This window comes from Labrus mixtus, chromosome 7 (genome assembly GCF_963584025.1).
Source record: "Labrus mixtus chromosome 7, fLabMix1.1, whole genome shotgun sequence".
NCBI lineage: Eukaryota > Metazoa > Chordata > Actinopteri > Labriformes > Labridae > Labrus > Labrus mixtus.
Window position 1 is genome coordinate 25,396,284 of NC_083618.1, and position 12,870 is coordinate 25,409,153.

Sequence of the window (12,870 nt, forward strand, 5' to 3'; positions counted from 1 at the left end):
AAAACAATTATAGCTACATTCCCGTATTCTGAGATTAGAATTTGAAATATGTTCATTCTGATTATAATCCAGAGGGTTTGTTGCGCAGTTGCCTGGTAACAAATATGAATTCAAATGACTCTCTTAGTCAGAAATGATGAAAAGTGAGTGCCTCAACATGACTGGAAAAGGCTGAGAGGTCCTTCTAACGTCGTCATTTTCGAGATGGAAACCCACTCCATTTCTGTCTGAGGGTCTTAGGTTATTGGCTAAATTGATTTCAGCTGACCTTTACTGCCCACCGCTCTGATGGAGAGAGTTCTTAATGATCCTGTGCTGTCATAGGAGCGGAAATCACAGATCCCTGCAGAGACTATTAGTCTACAATACGCAGGTTGGTACTGTGATCAAAAGTGAAGAGTGTCGATATACTGCAGGTTGCCAGTTGCCAACAGGGTGAACTGCTGCAAATGAAAGGCAATCCAATACAAAAAGCCGAGACGTTGATATGTGCAGAGCTTGAAAGGCTCCTCAGAAGGTTGTTGGGTAAACCTCTGCTTACCTTTTGAAGCTATAGAGTGATATTGTTTGATAGATCCAGCGGTGGAAAGTAACACATTACTCATGTTTCCGTAATTGAGCAACTTTTTGAGTAGTTTTTAAAATCATTCATTTAACTTATGCTTAAGGATATTTTGAAAGAAGTATTGTGTATTTTGTGATTTCAGGCCGCTGTCTCCAAGTACGACTTTACCGCTATACCAAATATCATAACATCAGTTTACTGATAGGTCGAAAGAGCATCCGAGAGTTAAGCTAATAGAGAATGTTGAAGTGCCCCAGATAACTATTCAAACTATACTCTAAATGGTCCGTTTTATGTGTGAACCTTTCCCCTCCCATTTCAATATTTTTTTTGAATGTTGGAAAACAAATCACAGTCCTACTATAAACTAACCTAAACATCATCAGTAATGTGAAAGAGACCAGCCAGTCCATCAGCTGAGCTTATTTTGGTGCTAAATGTCAGCTTATGGATTTGACATCTGATACGTTTAAAGGAACTTATTAGTAAAACACAACAGGCTTGTTATTCACTTTGAGTTATTTCACTTGTGAATCTTAAAGATAATTAGGCTAGTCTTTTTTCTTGAGTGTTTTTGATGCTATTGACCTTTATTGTTGTAATAAATCAGTACTGCAAATTAAGTCTACCCTTTCAGATGTTGTGTTTGTGCTTTGTTTTTTTTTAACAAGTTTATTTTCTACAATTAAGATTTAAGATTTAAGATTTAAGAGATCATTCAAGAATATCAAAGAACTCTTTGATACTGAAACTATGAATGCTATTCTTTACTTCAAACATTAAACTTTTGTTGTTGAGTTGTCTTGGAGGTTTAAAGTTTCAGTTTCACCCCTTAGTAGCATCATTTGCAAGGCAGCAAAATTGTAGTTTCACAGAAACCCTCAGTTGTAATAAATGCCTCATAATGAATGATACCCATATAGCATCTTCAGTTATACCATCCTGATCTTTACTGGGACACTATAAGAGAATGAAGCCATCACTGATGTTAGCTCAAACAGTTAACCTTGGTGACAAACAGAAGCATACATTTTAGGGGGAGGGGGTAAAGTTTTGTTTTTTTCAAATCAACGGATGAACCATAATCACATCTTTGGGATAGTTGCTCGTCAACGTCAGTATGCCTCAATGTAACTGAAGCATCACTTCTTCAAAAAGTCAATTTGAAGCTGTACTTTGCATTTTTTAAATCTATCTATCTATCTATCTATCTACAGCAAATGTTTTTATCAATATTGTTTCACAGTAGGCTATATTATTCAACAATGTTGAAATCATTAACAAGTAGCCTTCTATTGAGCGCTAGATTTTTTCAGTCGATGAAGTTGAGAACAAGTGAACAAGAAGTGTTACTCCTCTGATATGAAATCGCTTTCAGGTGCCCTTGAGGAAGGCGTTTCCATTTTCCAATATCACTGTGGCTCAGTCTCTAACAGCAACATTACAGCTCCCAGTGCCCTAATGAGAGAACAGCGTGTAGAAGAGTATAGACACCACGGTGCTGTAGTCCACTTTATTGCCCACTCAACAATAAATAGAATTAGGCCTTGTAGAAATAAAAAAAACAATTAAATGTTAACTTATAAACATGTATAATAACCACACTTTTAAATTGGGATATAACAGCATATAGAACAGCAAGTGTGTAAAATTGTGGGGGGAATTTGTAGGCTAGCATCAAGCCTACAAAAAATAAATGTTTTCTTCCCTTCATTCAGCAGCATCCTCAAGCCTCGGTGCTCCCCTGTCCTCCTCCGCCCCCCATTTAAACCTGCTCATTCTGGAGCTTGGGAATAATGTCGCTGTCACTGTTTTTTGGGGGGCTGGGGGAGCTGGGGGAGCTGGGGGAGCGCTTTAACCCGGTCACAACGTGGGGAAGTTGCTCACGGTATTTCTGCGTTGCCATGGGGGTTTTGTAAAAACCTATTGACTGCGATAGGGTCCCTTCTTTTCTTTGAGTCTCTCTCTCTTTGTGGAGGAGAGCAGAAGAAGAAGAAGAAAAAAAAAACCGCTATTACTTTTTCTGACGGAGGCGGGGGTGTAGCGATAGTAGCATCCGAGGCAGGAGGAGGGGAGGGGAGGTACTCCGGTTCAGACCGAAGCTGCGAGGCGAGGCGACGCTACGTGAACAGTGAAACCTCCCTCTCTGCTCTGTTCCAGCGGTGGATGCAAAATTCAACTTTCTGAACGGCTGCCACGGACATGAGTTGTTCCTGAAGGTGAGTTTTTCATTATTTATGTGTTTTTTTTTTTTGAATAACACTGTTGAGTGTTGCTGCACTTGTTACAAATTGAGCCAACGCGGAGCTTTCAGTGGATAACGTTGAAGTGACACCTGAGAGGACCGAGCCGGTGCTCCTCTGCGCGGCAGGTGGATGGAAGTGAAGCCAGGACTGCTCTTTTGATTTTCTTAGCTTTTTTTTTTTTTTTTGGGGACTGGTGTAGTGTAATGAGACCTAAAGTTGGACACAAACAGCAATGTGAATGTAGTGTGATGAACCAGATGAGGGCTAACCCTGTTTAACCTGGTTTATTATACCCTGTATAGAATACTTGAAAGCTTTCAGACCGTTTTGAGATGAACTCAATGTTTCTGGGTTGTAGCCTTTGATGACAGAAATCGTTCTGAGCAGACATCTAATGTGTCCTTATCTTTATGAGTGCCTGTGATGCCTGATTCTAATCTGTCACTGGAGATCACACTCTTGAATTTACCACTACACTGCCCATCACCCAGTGATAATGTCAGCCTGTTTATCAATGACTTCCAGGCTGAACACTGAGCTGCAGCAGTGAATCATGACTTGTCATTTGATATGGTGAACAGAAAGCCTATTGGCAATACATTTGTATTTGGTCTGTGATTTGACAGACACACGGGAATGGTTTGGCAGGGAGCGTGAAACACAGATGTAGGCTATTTGTAGAAACGGCATCTGTTGATTTATTGTTACAGCGTGAAAACGTAATGGTTATCATGCCATGTGTAACTAGAGACTGAGATACGTGCACTGTTGTTTAAAGCTAGAGAATAAGACGAGGAGAATGTTGATACATTTCAAGCACTTACATTTAAGAAGGGAAAAAAAGTTTTCAAAGATCAACTAGCCTACTTTTTCTCCCTTTATTCCTCAACACATGTAAGAATTCTCCTATCAAACATGTTATCCTGTTGCTCAAGTGTGACACAAGCAAGACCAGGTGGCAAGAATGACTTTTAAAGCATCAATCTGTGATGTTAAAATCACAGTAAAATGACGTCAACGTTTAAAAAGTTGGTGTTGTCATTGTTGCCTTGTTGGCGACGTGTAAGGAAGATTTTTGTGTGCCTGACACGTCGCAGCTTTAGAAGTGATATTTATCATGTAAGCACAGAGATTCCCTCAATATGAATATTTACAAGCTATGCAAATTGATCACACATTGTGTGCTGCAGAATTCAAATGCTGGCTTCCTCAGTGTTCTTGTTGCAGATTATGCCTCTGAGGGAATCCCAGGAAACAGAGAATTGGTTCATAGTTTATTGTAATTTGATATTTATGTTAATTGTGACGCCTCTCTTGTATTGCTCATGACAAAATTGGCATGTATTGTCTGAAATAGTAAAAGGTACATTTTCCCAAAAATGAAGGGTGTTGCTAAATACACTCCACGACTCTTAACCACGCCACAGGATGGACTAGAAGTGCTGGTCCTCCCTTTGATAAAGCAGCTTCTGTTAAATGTCAATCACAAAGACCTTCTGAAGGTCAGACCGCTATTAGTGATTGAAATCATCTCGAGCTGCTCTTCAAGTCGAGCAGAGCCTGTTCATGTTGTCTCTTGCGAATCCCATCAGGTCAGACCATATGAGCACATATGTCCACAGCCAGAATGATCAGGAATCATGTCGTTGCCTGCATTTAATTTCTAGGCCAAAGACAAGAGCCTTTAATGGCACTTGTCATCACACGTGGTCCCCAGCCTCTCTGTATTCAGGGCAGTGGTGCTTTGTGTCCAGAAGTAGGTCGAATGCTTCTCACCAAACAATTTGAGCGAGAGCCAGTAATTGGACAAGCAAAGTGTCGACCATCTCCCAGCCGCTCCGTGTCAGCAGCCGGTCCTCTCACCACTTAATATGCAGCTCTGACCTGACGCATTTCATGGACCTTTTTCATCCTTTTAATCATTTAGATTACAAAATGCGGCAAACAGAACGTCTTTTGTAGCTGCCGATGGACTCATTCGTCATTTGTTAGTGGCTGGCATACTGAGTTGCCACCAAATGTCTTCTGGTATGTCCACACAGATGAGTTGCAGCATCAGTGGCTGATCAGTCGAAACAGTTCAAGGCCCAATAAAACAAATTAATAACGGACCTCACTGCGCTTTAAGTCCAAACAGCATTTCACCTTTGACCCCTAATTTGAAAGTGAGAGTGGAAAAACCTAAGAGAGAGACCCTTAAAGTCAGAATACTCAGCTGTTATAATCCACATTAACCCTTAAAATGCTGTGATAGACCAACCAGAAGGGTGAATTCCACACCGCTGTGTCATAATTAAGAATAACTCTCTTTGTACTAAAAAGTTGTATTCAACTGATTGGCTACCTTTTTAAGATCAACCAAGAGGTCAACACTGTTCACCTTAAGACCCGGTGAAATATTGGAATCCTGCTTTAGGACTATAGTTGTGTAATATAAGAAAGGACTTGGCATTTGAAAGCTGGCAGTCTTTTTTCAGCTTAGTAATACATTAGATTTATATAGCGCTTTTCTAAATACTCAAAGAGCTAACATTAAAGAAAGGAGCTTTTATTTTTTTTGTACTTCTTAATCTACACCTCAGCTTTAAATTACAAAAGCACGGGCCGCTTGTTTAGTTCATTGGAATCAGTGAGAAGAGAAAAGATGCTTTGTACCAGATTTAGCTAACTAGCCATTTCCACCTGTTGTCCCTGGGCAGATGATGGCAACAGTCAAATACAGATCAACCAGTCATGTACACACACACACACTCTCTATTCCTGGCTCAAACTGGTGTCAATGTTGAGCAGGACCAATGACACGCGTCTCCGGTTTAGAGCCAGAAATGAAGTGACATTAAGTGTTTACTGCAGATATCGCCTTTAGCCAACAACTACAGTAAGAGAGAACATTCAGCTTTAAGGGGCGCACTCACACTAGCAACGTTGTCCCGTGATACCTGCACACAGCGTTGATACAGATAAGTCAATTTTAACACATTTGTAAAGATGCAACTAAGGACAACAATGAATTTTACATGAATTAACTGTTTCTTTTCACTGTGCTCAGGATATGTCAGGACATCATCTGTATACTGTTAGTTTGGAGCACTCAGACAACAGTGCACAGGGTGTGAGGGTTAGGACGTAAAAAAAGGAAGCAACAAGGTTTCATTGCTGTACTCGTCTGTATCTTCAGCTCTCTCTCTCTCTCTTTGTTGTTGATTTAAAGAGCTGCCGGTGTGTCCATTTGACTGAGGTCAGAGCTGAGCTCACACAGATCGTATTCTTATAATGGAAAAGTGTACTTCAGTTGTATGCCTTCCTGCAGTTCTAAGGTGTAGGCGTGTTTGTTTGTGCTTCTGCACCAAATAGTCATGAAACACTCCGAAAAATAATATTTAATTATTCCTGTTTAATTCCTCTAATCCACGACTGTGGTGGTCTTACTCACGTCTTAGCCGTGGGGGTCAAAATCTGAATATAGATCTTTTTTTTATTTTTTTATCAGCTCCAGTCAAAGTAGACTCCATTTTGTTTTTAAATCGTCGTAGTGGAAGGGTTTCAGATCACAGCTTTACTGGCAATTAAAGCAGGAAGTAAAATAGAGACGGAAAACGATGAAGTTTGTTTATTTTCTCCGCCTGAATAAAAGTACGGTTGCTTCTTTAATACAAGTTTAGTGTTGATTGCAAACTGCACATACAGTACGCAACATAAGCATAGAGGCCACAAAGGGGGGGGGGGGGGGGGGGGGATCAAGCATGTTTTTCAGGTTCATTCAAAATAAATCCACCAATTTCCCAGAGGGCCATGGGGTCTTTGAGGTGTTGTGACTCTGTGTAAGAATCAGAAACTGCGTCCTGATCACTCTTGACTTTCGTGATCATCAACATTTGGTGATGCCACTAAACGGCGTATCAGCAACAGTGTGCCTGAGGCATATGATGATTAACATATGATGCATTATTTCTGCTAATTTCTTTATTAAAACTACTCTAAAATGGAAATCTAGGTCTTAGCTGTGCACAGTCTGTGCAGATGTATTTCTAATCTGTTCAGTTTTTCGGATCATCTGGAGTAACAGATGGCTATTAGGATAGAAATCACAAACAACGTCTTCCAATGACTTGAGTGATTTTCTGTGTCTTGCTTGGTTTTTTTGTTTTGTATTTCGCTTGCTGCTGGCGATGGGAAAAGCTGAGCTCTAAAACTCGTTCAGCTAAGCTGTATGTACGCTGATAATGAAGCAGTGTCCAAACACCAGGATTGGGCTTGAGTTGTTTGATGGTATATCCTTGAGAGACTGGCAGACATGACGCAAAGGTGTGGAGCCTAGTACAAATCCAAGGCCCTAATCGAGGTTCAGCTCAGGCACCAGAGCGCTACAAGCAATTACAGTGACGACTCATGCTCGTTGTGCTGCGGGCAGAGTCGAGAGTGCTGCAGCCCTGCCATACCTGAAACCCTCCTCTTTCATGTTTGACACTGATGACACACGGAAAGGCATGTATTTTTCTGGAAATGTTTGGCTACATGAAAAATTCATCTCCTCGCCTGCATATTTCTTTTTTGTACCAGAGATGTTTTGATACCTGTGACGAGTTCAGAGTGCAGATTGAGGAGTGTTGAAAATGATTCACTCTCGCAGCCTCTGATGGGGGACGGACATATAAAGATAATTTAAGAGGTGCTTATCATAAGAACCAGTGTTTTATTATTTCTTATTTAACAGGCTACTGCATCATTTTGGCCTCTGGGCGAACATGATCGATGACTTTCTGCGCCGCACAGACAATTAATCAGTAAAATTAAAAAAACTGAAGGTCAAACCTGCAGTAAGGGTCGCTGTTATCTTGAGTGTTCAGTGCTTCGTTTCCTAGCAGGGTGCACGACAGGTCAGTTGTAAAAAAAAAAAACTGTGCTATGCAAATGCCTGAATTTATATTTTGGCTTTTCATTATCCATTCCCTGATGCACAAAGGCTGTTTCCCAACACTGGAATATGTTTCCTCAGATTTTCTTCCAGCTAAAGCCGTCTTTACGTCTGTTGTAGTTGCTGGTGTTTACATATTATTATTTCGGAAAAGCAACATCATTTACGCACATCTTCCACTTGTTGTGCTATTTTCCTTCCCTCCAGCCTTTTCATGAATGTGTCTTTCATAGAAACTTTCCATTCGCTGTCAGATTCAGTGTAAAGTCAGTGGTGTGTGTCGGTATTCTGCCTCTTATGGCTTCAGAATAGTATTTTTTATCTTAAATAAATCAATTTTACTGGGGCCGGGTTAAATCGGTCAATTTAGAACATGAAAGCATTAACAATAAAAAGAAGACCCTAAGAGGATATTTTATGATAAGAATTGTAATACCACAGTGAATTGCTGCCAGCTTCAAACCCATTTTCCGATTGTTCTGCCCTGATTCTTGCATTTCCCCTCAGATTTATAACGCCACTGTTGAATCACAGGGTTCATATCTTCTTAAATCCAATGTTTGTGTTGGAAAAAAAAAAAAAACTGAGAAAACACAAGAAAAAGATTCTCAGAGGAACCACAAAAGTGACAGTTATGCCTCAAAGAGTAAGAAGTTATTGCCCTGAAGTCACTGGGATTCAGTGCTGATTTCCATTTCAATTGGGTCTCAATTTGGGATAAGTCATGCATACAGAGGTGAGACGAACAAAGAACATCGAAATAAAAGTGACAAATGTAGAGAATGGAGCAGAGGAACGGTGGTATCATTGGCTTTGTGTCCCATGAAGGGTATTGTGTGAGGCTGCATGGATAACGTCACAAGGGGACCCCTGGGACATGAAGGTGAAGGGCATAGAGGATGAGGGGAGGACACAATGTGACATGCAGGGGACATAGAGGACAAACTGGGACAGAAGGGACCCCCTCATGTGTTGCTTTGATGTTTGTAATATTTCTCAGTTTATTCGATGAAATAGTACAACCTCAGTATGCTACATCCCAAATCACTCCTTTTGTAAAGATAGCAGAAACCCGGACGCTTATTTATTAATAGTCAGGGCTTGGATTTTCTCTATTTGGTGAGGTGGAGCCATGAAATGTTTTGAAATAGACACTAGGGTTGTAACATTTGCTCATACTTTCTTGATACCATAAACAATAAAAGTTATGTATTATTCAACAGTTTTGAAAAGTAAAAAGCCCTGTAGGTTGATTATTAAAAACAGGAGAACTATAGGACCCACGTTTGTTGCTATGTGGTCTCAAAAGGGGAAGTGTGTAGCAAAACATGGTTGGCATATATGGAATTGTTCTCAAATTACCTCCGAAAGCTTTCATTTTTAAGGCAAGCAAATCCCATCAGTCATTGAACCCAATGGCAATTTAAAATATTTAAAATGTCTTGAATTGCTTATTCGTTGTTTGAATGTGCAGTTATGTGTTCATGAAGTCACGTTTTACCAACCTGATGATGGTTTAGTATGAATTGCAGAGGTAATTTTGTGACTGGTCTATTTCTGAAGCTGTCTTGTATCACTCATTGGGCACTGGCCTGTTCTTGGCATTGTGATTCACATTTACCACATTATTCTTTTTCTTTGTGTGATAAGGGATTTAAAATGGTTTCAGGGTCCTCTCCGTTGCAGTGCGAACCCTAACCCACTCAACATGTAACGCCAAGGGCCAGGAAGACTGTTCTTATAGGAGTGTAATCTTTCAGCCTGTGGCAGCAGCTACATTACTGTATGCTGACAATACATCAACAATTTTGGCCTTCAGGACAAAAGCCATGGTAGCTTTCACGGTAATTTTTAATTTAGCTGCGGATACAGCATTTCTGCAGGCTAGGGTAACTGCCAAATGGTGCGTATAGACTTCCCTTAGCCTCGTCAGCGCACCACACAGAAGATCAGACCCAGTCTGTCTCACTGCCTGTTATTTTATCATCAGTCATGTCATAACCTCTCTTTTGCTCTGCCTCATCACAAGCAACCTCTTCGATCTTAGACTTTTTTTTTTTTTAAGTCTGCAGACTGCTACATAATTGAAACGTAGTTTAATTGTTGCTTATTTTGCCACTCAAAGCAATGCAAGTCTTAGCAGAAAAAGCAGTAATGAAATTAATAATGGTTCACATCGCTTCAGTTCCATCAGTGTCACAGTACACTAACGGCAGTGGCTTTATTCTGTGTTTTCAGGTCGAGAATGTCGAGAATGTTTTAATTAAAAATAATTGAACATTTAGTCATCGGCGTGTTTGCTGGACTTTCTCGCACATCGTTTCAGAAGGCAGGGGTCTTGAGAATTTTGCTCAAGACCCCTGCCTCAGCGAGCTCACAAGTGCCAGACTTGCAGGAGAAGCTGCGAGTGAGGATTACTAAATGGTATTCGCTTGATAGTCCATAGTATTCTAATCAGTCACACAGATGGACAGCCTTCAGATTTATCCATCTTGGTTCAGAAATTCAGAAAATATCCGGGCGACTTGACCCCTGCATTTAAGAGCGTGTTATAGTGTGGAGGAGTGAAATACAAAGTATTTAAATTTAGTGAATAGCAATAAGTTGTGCTTCAATGCAGTTATAAAACAATGATTACAGTGACTGTTTCCTTGGCAGAGTTGTTATTTTGTCAATAAAAATATGGTTTGAATAGTAAAAACCTTTGAAAATCAATGACACATGATTTAACAATTCCATACAAACCACAAATTGCCTTTGCATGTTTTGAAAAAAAATATACCTGATTCAAAAACGTGATGTTATGCTGTACAAACCTGTTCTTGATCATTGGAGTGGGACAATGTGTCCCTTAAGTGTTGCATTCCGTCTCTCTGTCGGTGAATAATATGTGTCGCTGTGACAGGAGACAGTGAGGGCAGCTGTATTCTTTGTCCAGAGGCTTCCCCCCTGGGAACTAATTACACAGTGTTGGACTCTGCCGGGTCCTGTAACTGGACTACTGGGAGCCCCAATCCAGTGTAGCTCCACGTATGTTGATTCGGTGTAAACATGCTAGCCCCAGTCTCTGCTTTGCATAGTAAAGAGCCTGTTTACTGGCCCAGCGAGCCCTGAGTCAAGCGCTGCACTATCCTCCAAATGGAAGATTAGAGAGCAGATCAAGCATGATTAGAATCCAGAAACAAAGAGGATGTGCTGCTAAGTGGTCAATTTGCTAAGTGGGCTAACACATGAGCAAGTACAACCCTTTTTTTTTTTCTGACTGCATTGATTGGTCCCAAATTGTCATTTAGGTTTGATCATAGCTGGGAAGTATGCCGACAACAAACGACCCCATTATTTGGTCCTCGTGGGAAAACAAGAATTTAAAGATTTCCATTCCCACTGCAGCCTTAGTCCTCTTCTGCATGAGGTAATTAAGCATTTGGCTGTTTTATGTATTTTTTTATTTTATCATGTGAAAAAAAAACAGTTTTTGTATTGTCCTTAGGGTCACCTGTAAAAAGCCCCTCCCCCCTCCAGAGAGGCCAAATGTTGCGGTAAAAGGATCTTGCCAAGCTGGTAAAAGTCCAAATTAATCCATCAGCTCGGGGGAGGTCTGCTCTTTTTACAAGTGTGACCCGCAAACCAGCTCGGAACTGCCGACCTTCTTGACCTCATAATTTTTTATAGCTCACGTTTTTTTGGGGGTGAAAACCAAAGAGTTTTGTGTTACTTGACTTTATGGCCGCATATTTGAGCGCAAAGAGTCTCACCTTATAGCATTTTCTGCAGTTTACAGTTCTAATGAGAGTTGGGAGAACCAAGACAAGACCAGTATCAAGGTTTCATTCTCGTTTGGTAGAGCTATTATGATGTTGAGGCTAGATGGATATAGCTTGGTGCAAAATTCCACTTGGTGCATTTCAGACTCATTCACACAAGAGGCCTGTGGTAGAGGCAACTACTGTTTATCTGTTTTACCTAACCATTTGAAGGATAGATTTCCTGAGCACAACTCTTAATGTCAGGCTAATTATTGCTTTGCAGTGCTCAATATTAAATGCCAAACATGTCAGTAACCAATATAACTGGAATTATTTTCCTTTTAATACTTGCAGGAAAACCTTGTACTAAGAACCTGGGAATTACTGTTTCAGTCTAAAACCAAGTAGGTAGATGACGATGTTTTGTCTTTAACAAGTTATATGTCTATCTTGGTTCATTTAAACCAGTATTTTGCATTTGCATTGACATTGAAATAGTTCACAATAATAAATGATTTAGTTCAATCACTAAACTTACCAAAAGTTCTTCCTGTAAATATTTCGAGGCATTTCTTGAAATGCAGCTTTCGATGCTGTTTTTTTTTCTTTTACAGAAATGAAAGTTCAAGGTCTTTCTAATGACTCTGATTGCCAAATAAGATAGCACTGTCATCCTCTGTGAACTACATGCCTCTGAAGAACCAGTAAAAAAAAAGAATGAATTTACAGTAGTCGTAAAAATTCTACACCGTAAAGAAGAATCTCTGAAATGGAGTGATGTAGGGAAACAACGGTCACATTGTTCTGTGGCAGAGGCAACGTGTGATAAACAGACAAATGGTAATTTGGTATGTTGGGGAAAATGCAGATCTGTTGGGGGACAGCAGCTGATATTTGTCTCAGATTTTTCCTGTTGAAAATAAGATGAAAAATGCTTTTATATCTGCAGCTCACTTATAACTTATGTTGGCTTTTAAAAAAAAAAAGATTTCTCCATGTAATCAATGTAGAATCCTCTTTTATACGGATACACTTGAATTACAATTCTTACACTTTTATTATTATTTTATGCTTGTAAAATATCAAAACCACAAGAATATTAGATCTTTTTTTTCTTTCATCAGAGAATATTAAATTGCATCTTTACTGCAGACCCCTTGAGTCTTAGAATCTGTATCGACTGTGGTTTTGGACTCACTACATGCTGCAAGAGTTCAGGCACTGGTTAGGTTACAACAGGCTCCACATTGTTCTGAGCCAGAATCTTTAGCTCAGTTTCTAAAGTCTGCGTATGAACAAAGCCTGCAACATTTCAGTGTGAGAGTCTTTGCCAGTTGGAAACTGCTTAAAGGCACAAAGCAATGGCTTAGAGAAACAAAAACAGATCAATAGAGGTGA

At 40.0% G+C, this 12,870-nt stretch overlaps 1 protein-coding gene across 6 annotated transcripts in view; it reads left to right on the forward strand.

The window, feature by feature from the left end:
* The first annotated feature begins 2,628 nt into the window (after positions 1 to 2,628).
* Positions 2,629 to 12,870, forward strand: part of chl1b (cell adhesion molecule L1-like b) — a 59,224-nt gene continuing 48,982 nt past the window's right edge. For all 6 annotated transcript variants that reach the window (XM_061041374.1, XM_061041379.1, XM_061041377.1 and 3 more), the window contains exon 1: positions 2,629 to 2,784. The gene's annotated coding sequence lies outside the window, so the exon portion shown is untranslated. The remainder of the gene's footprint in view (positions 2,785 to 12,870) is intronic.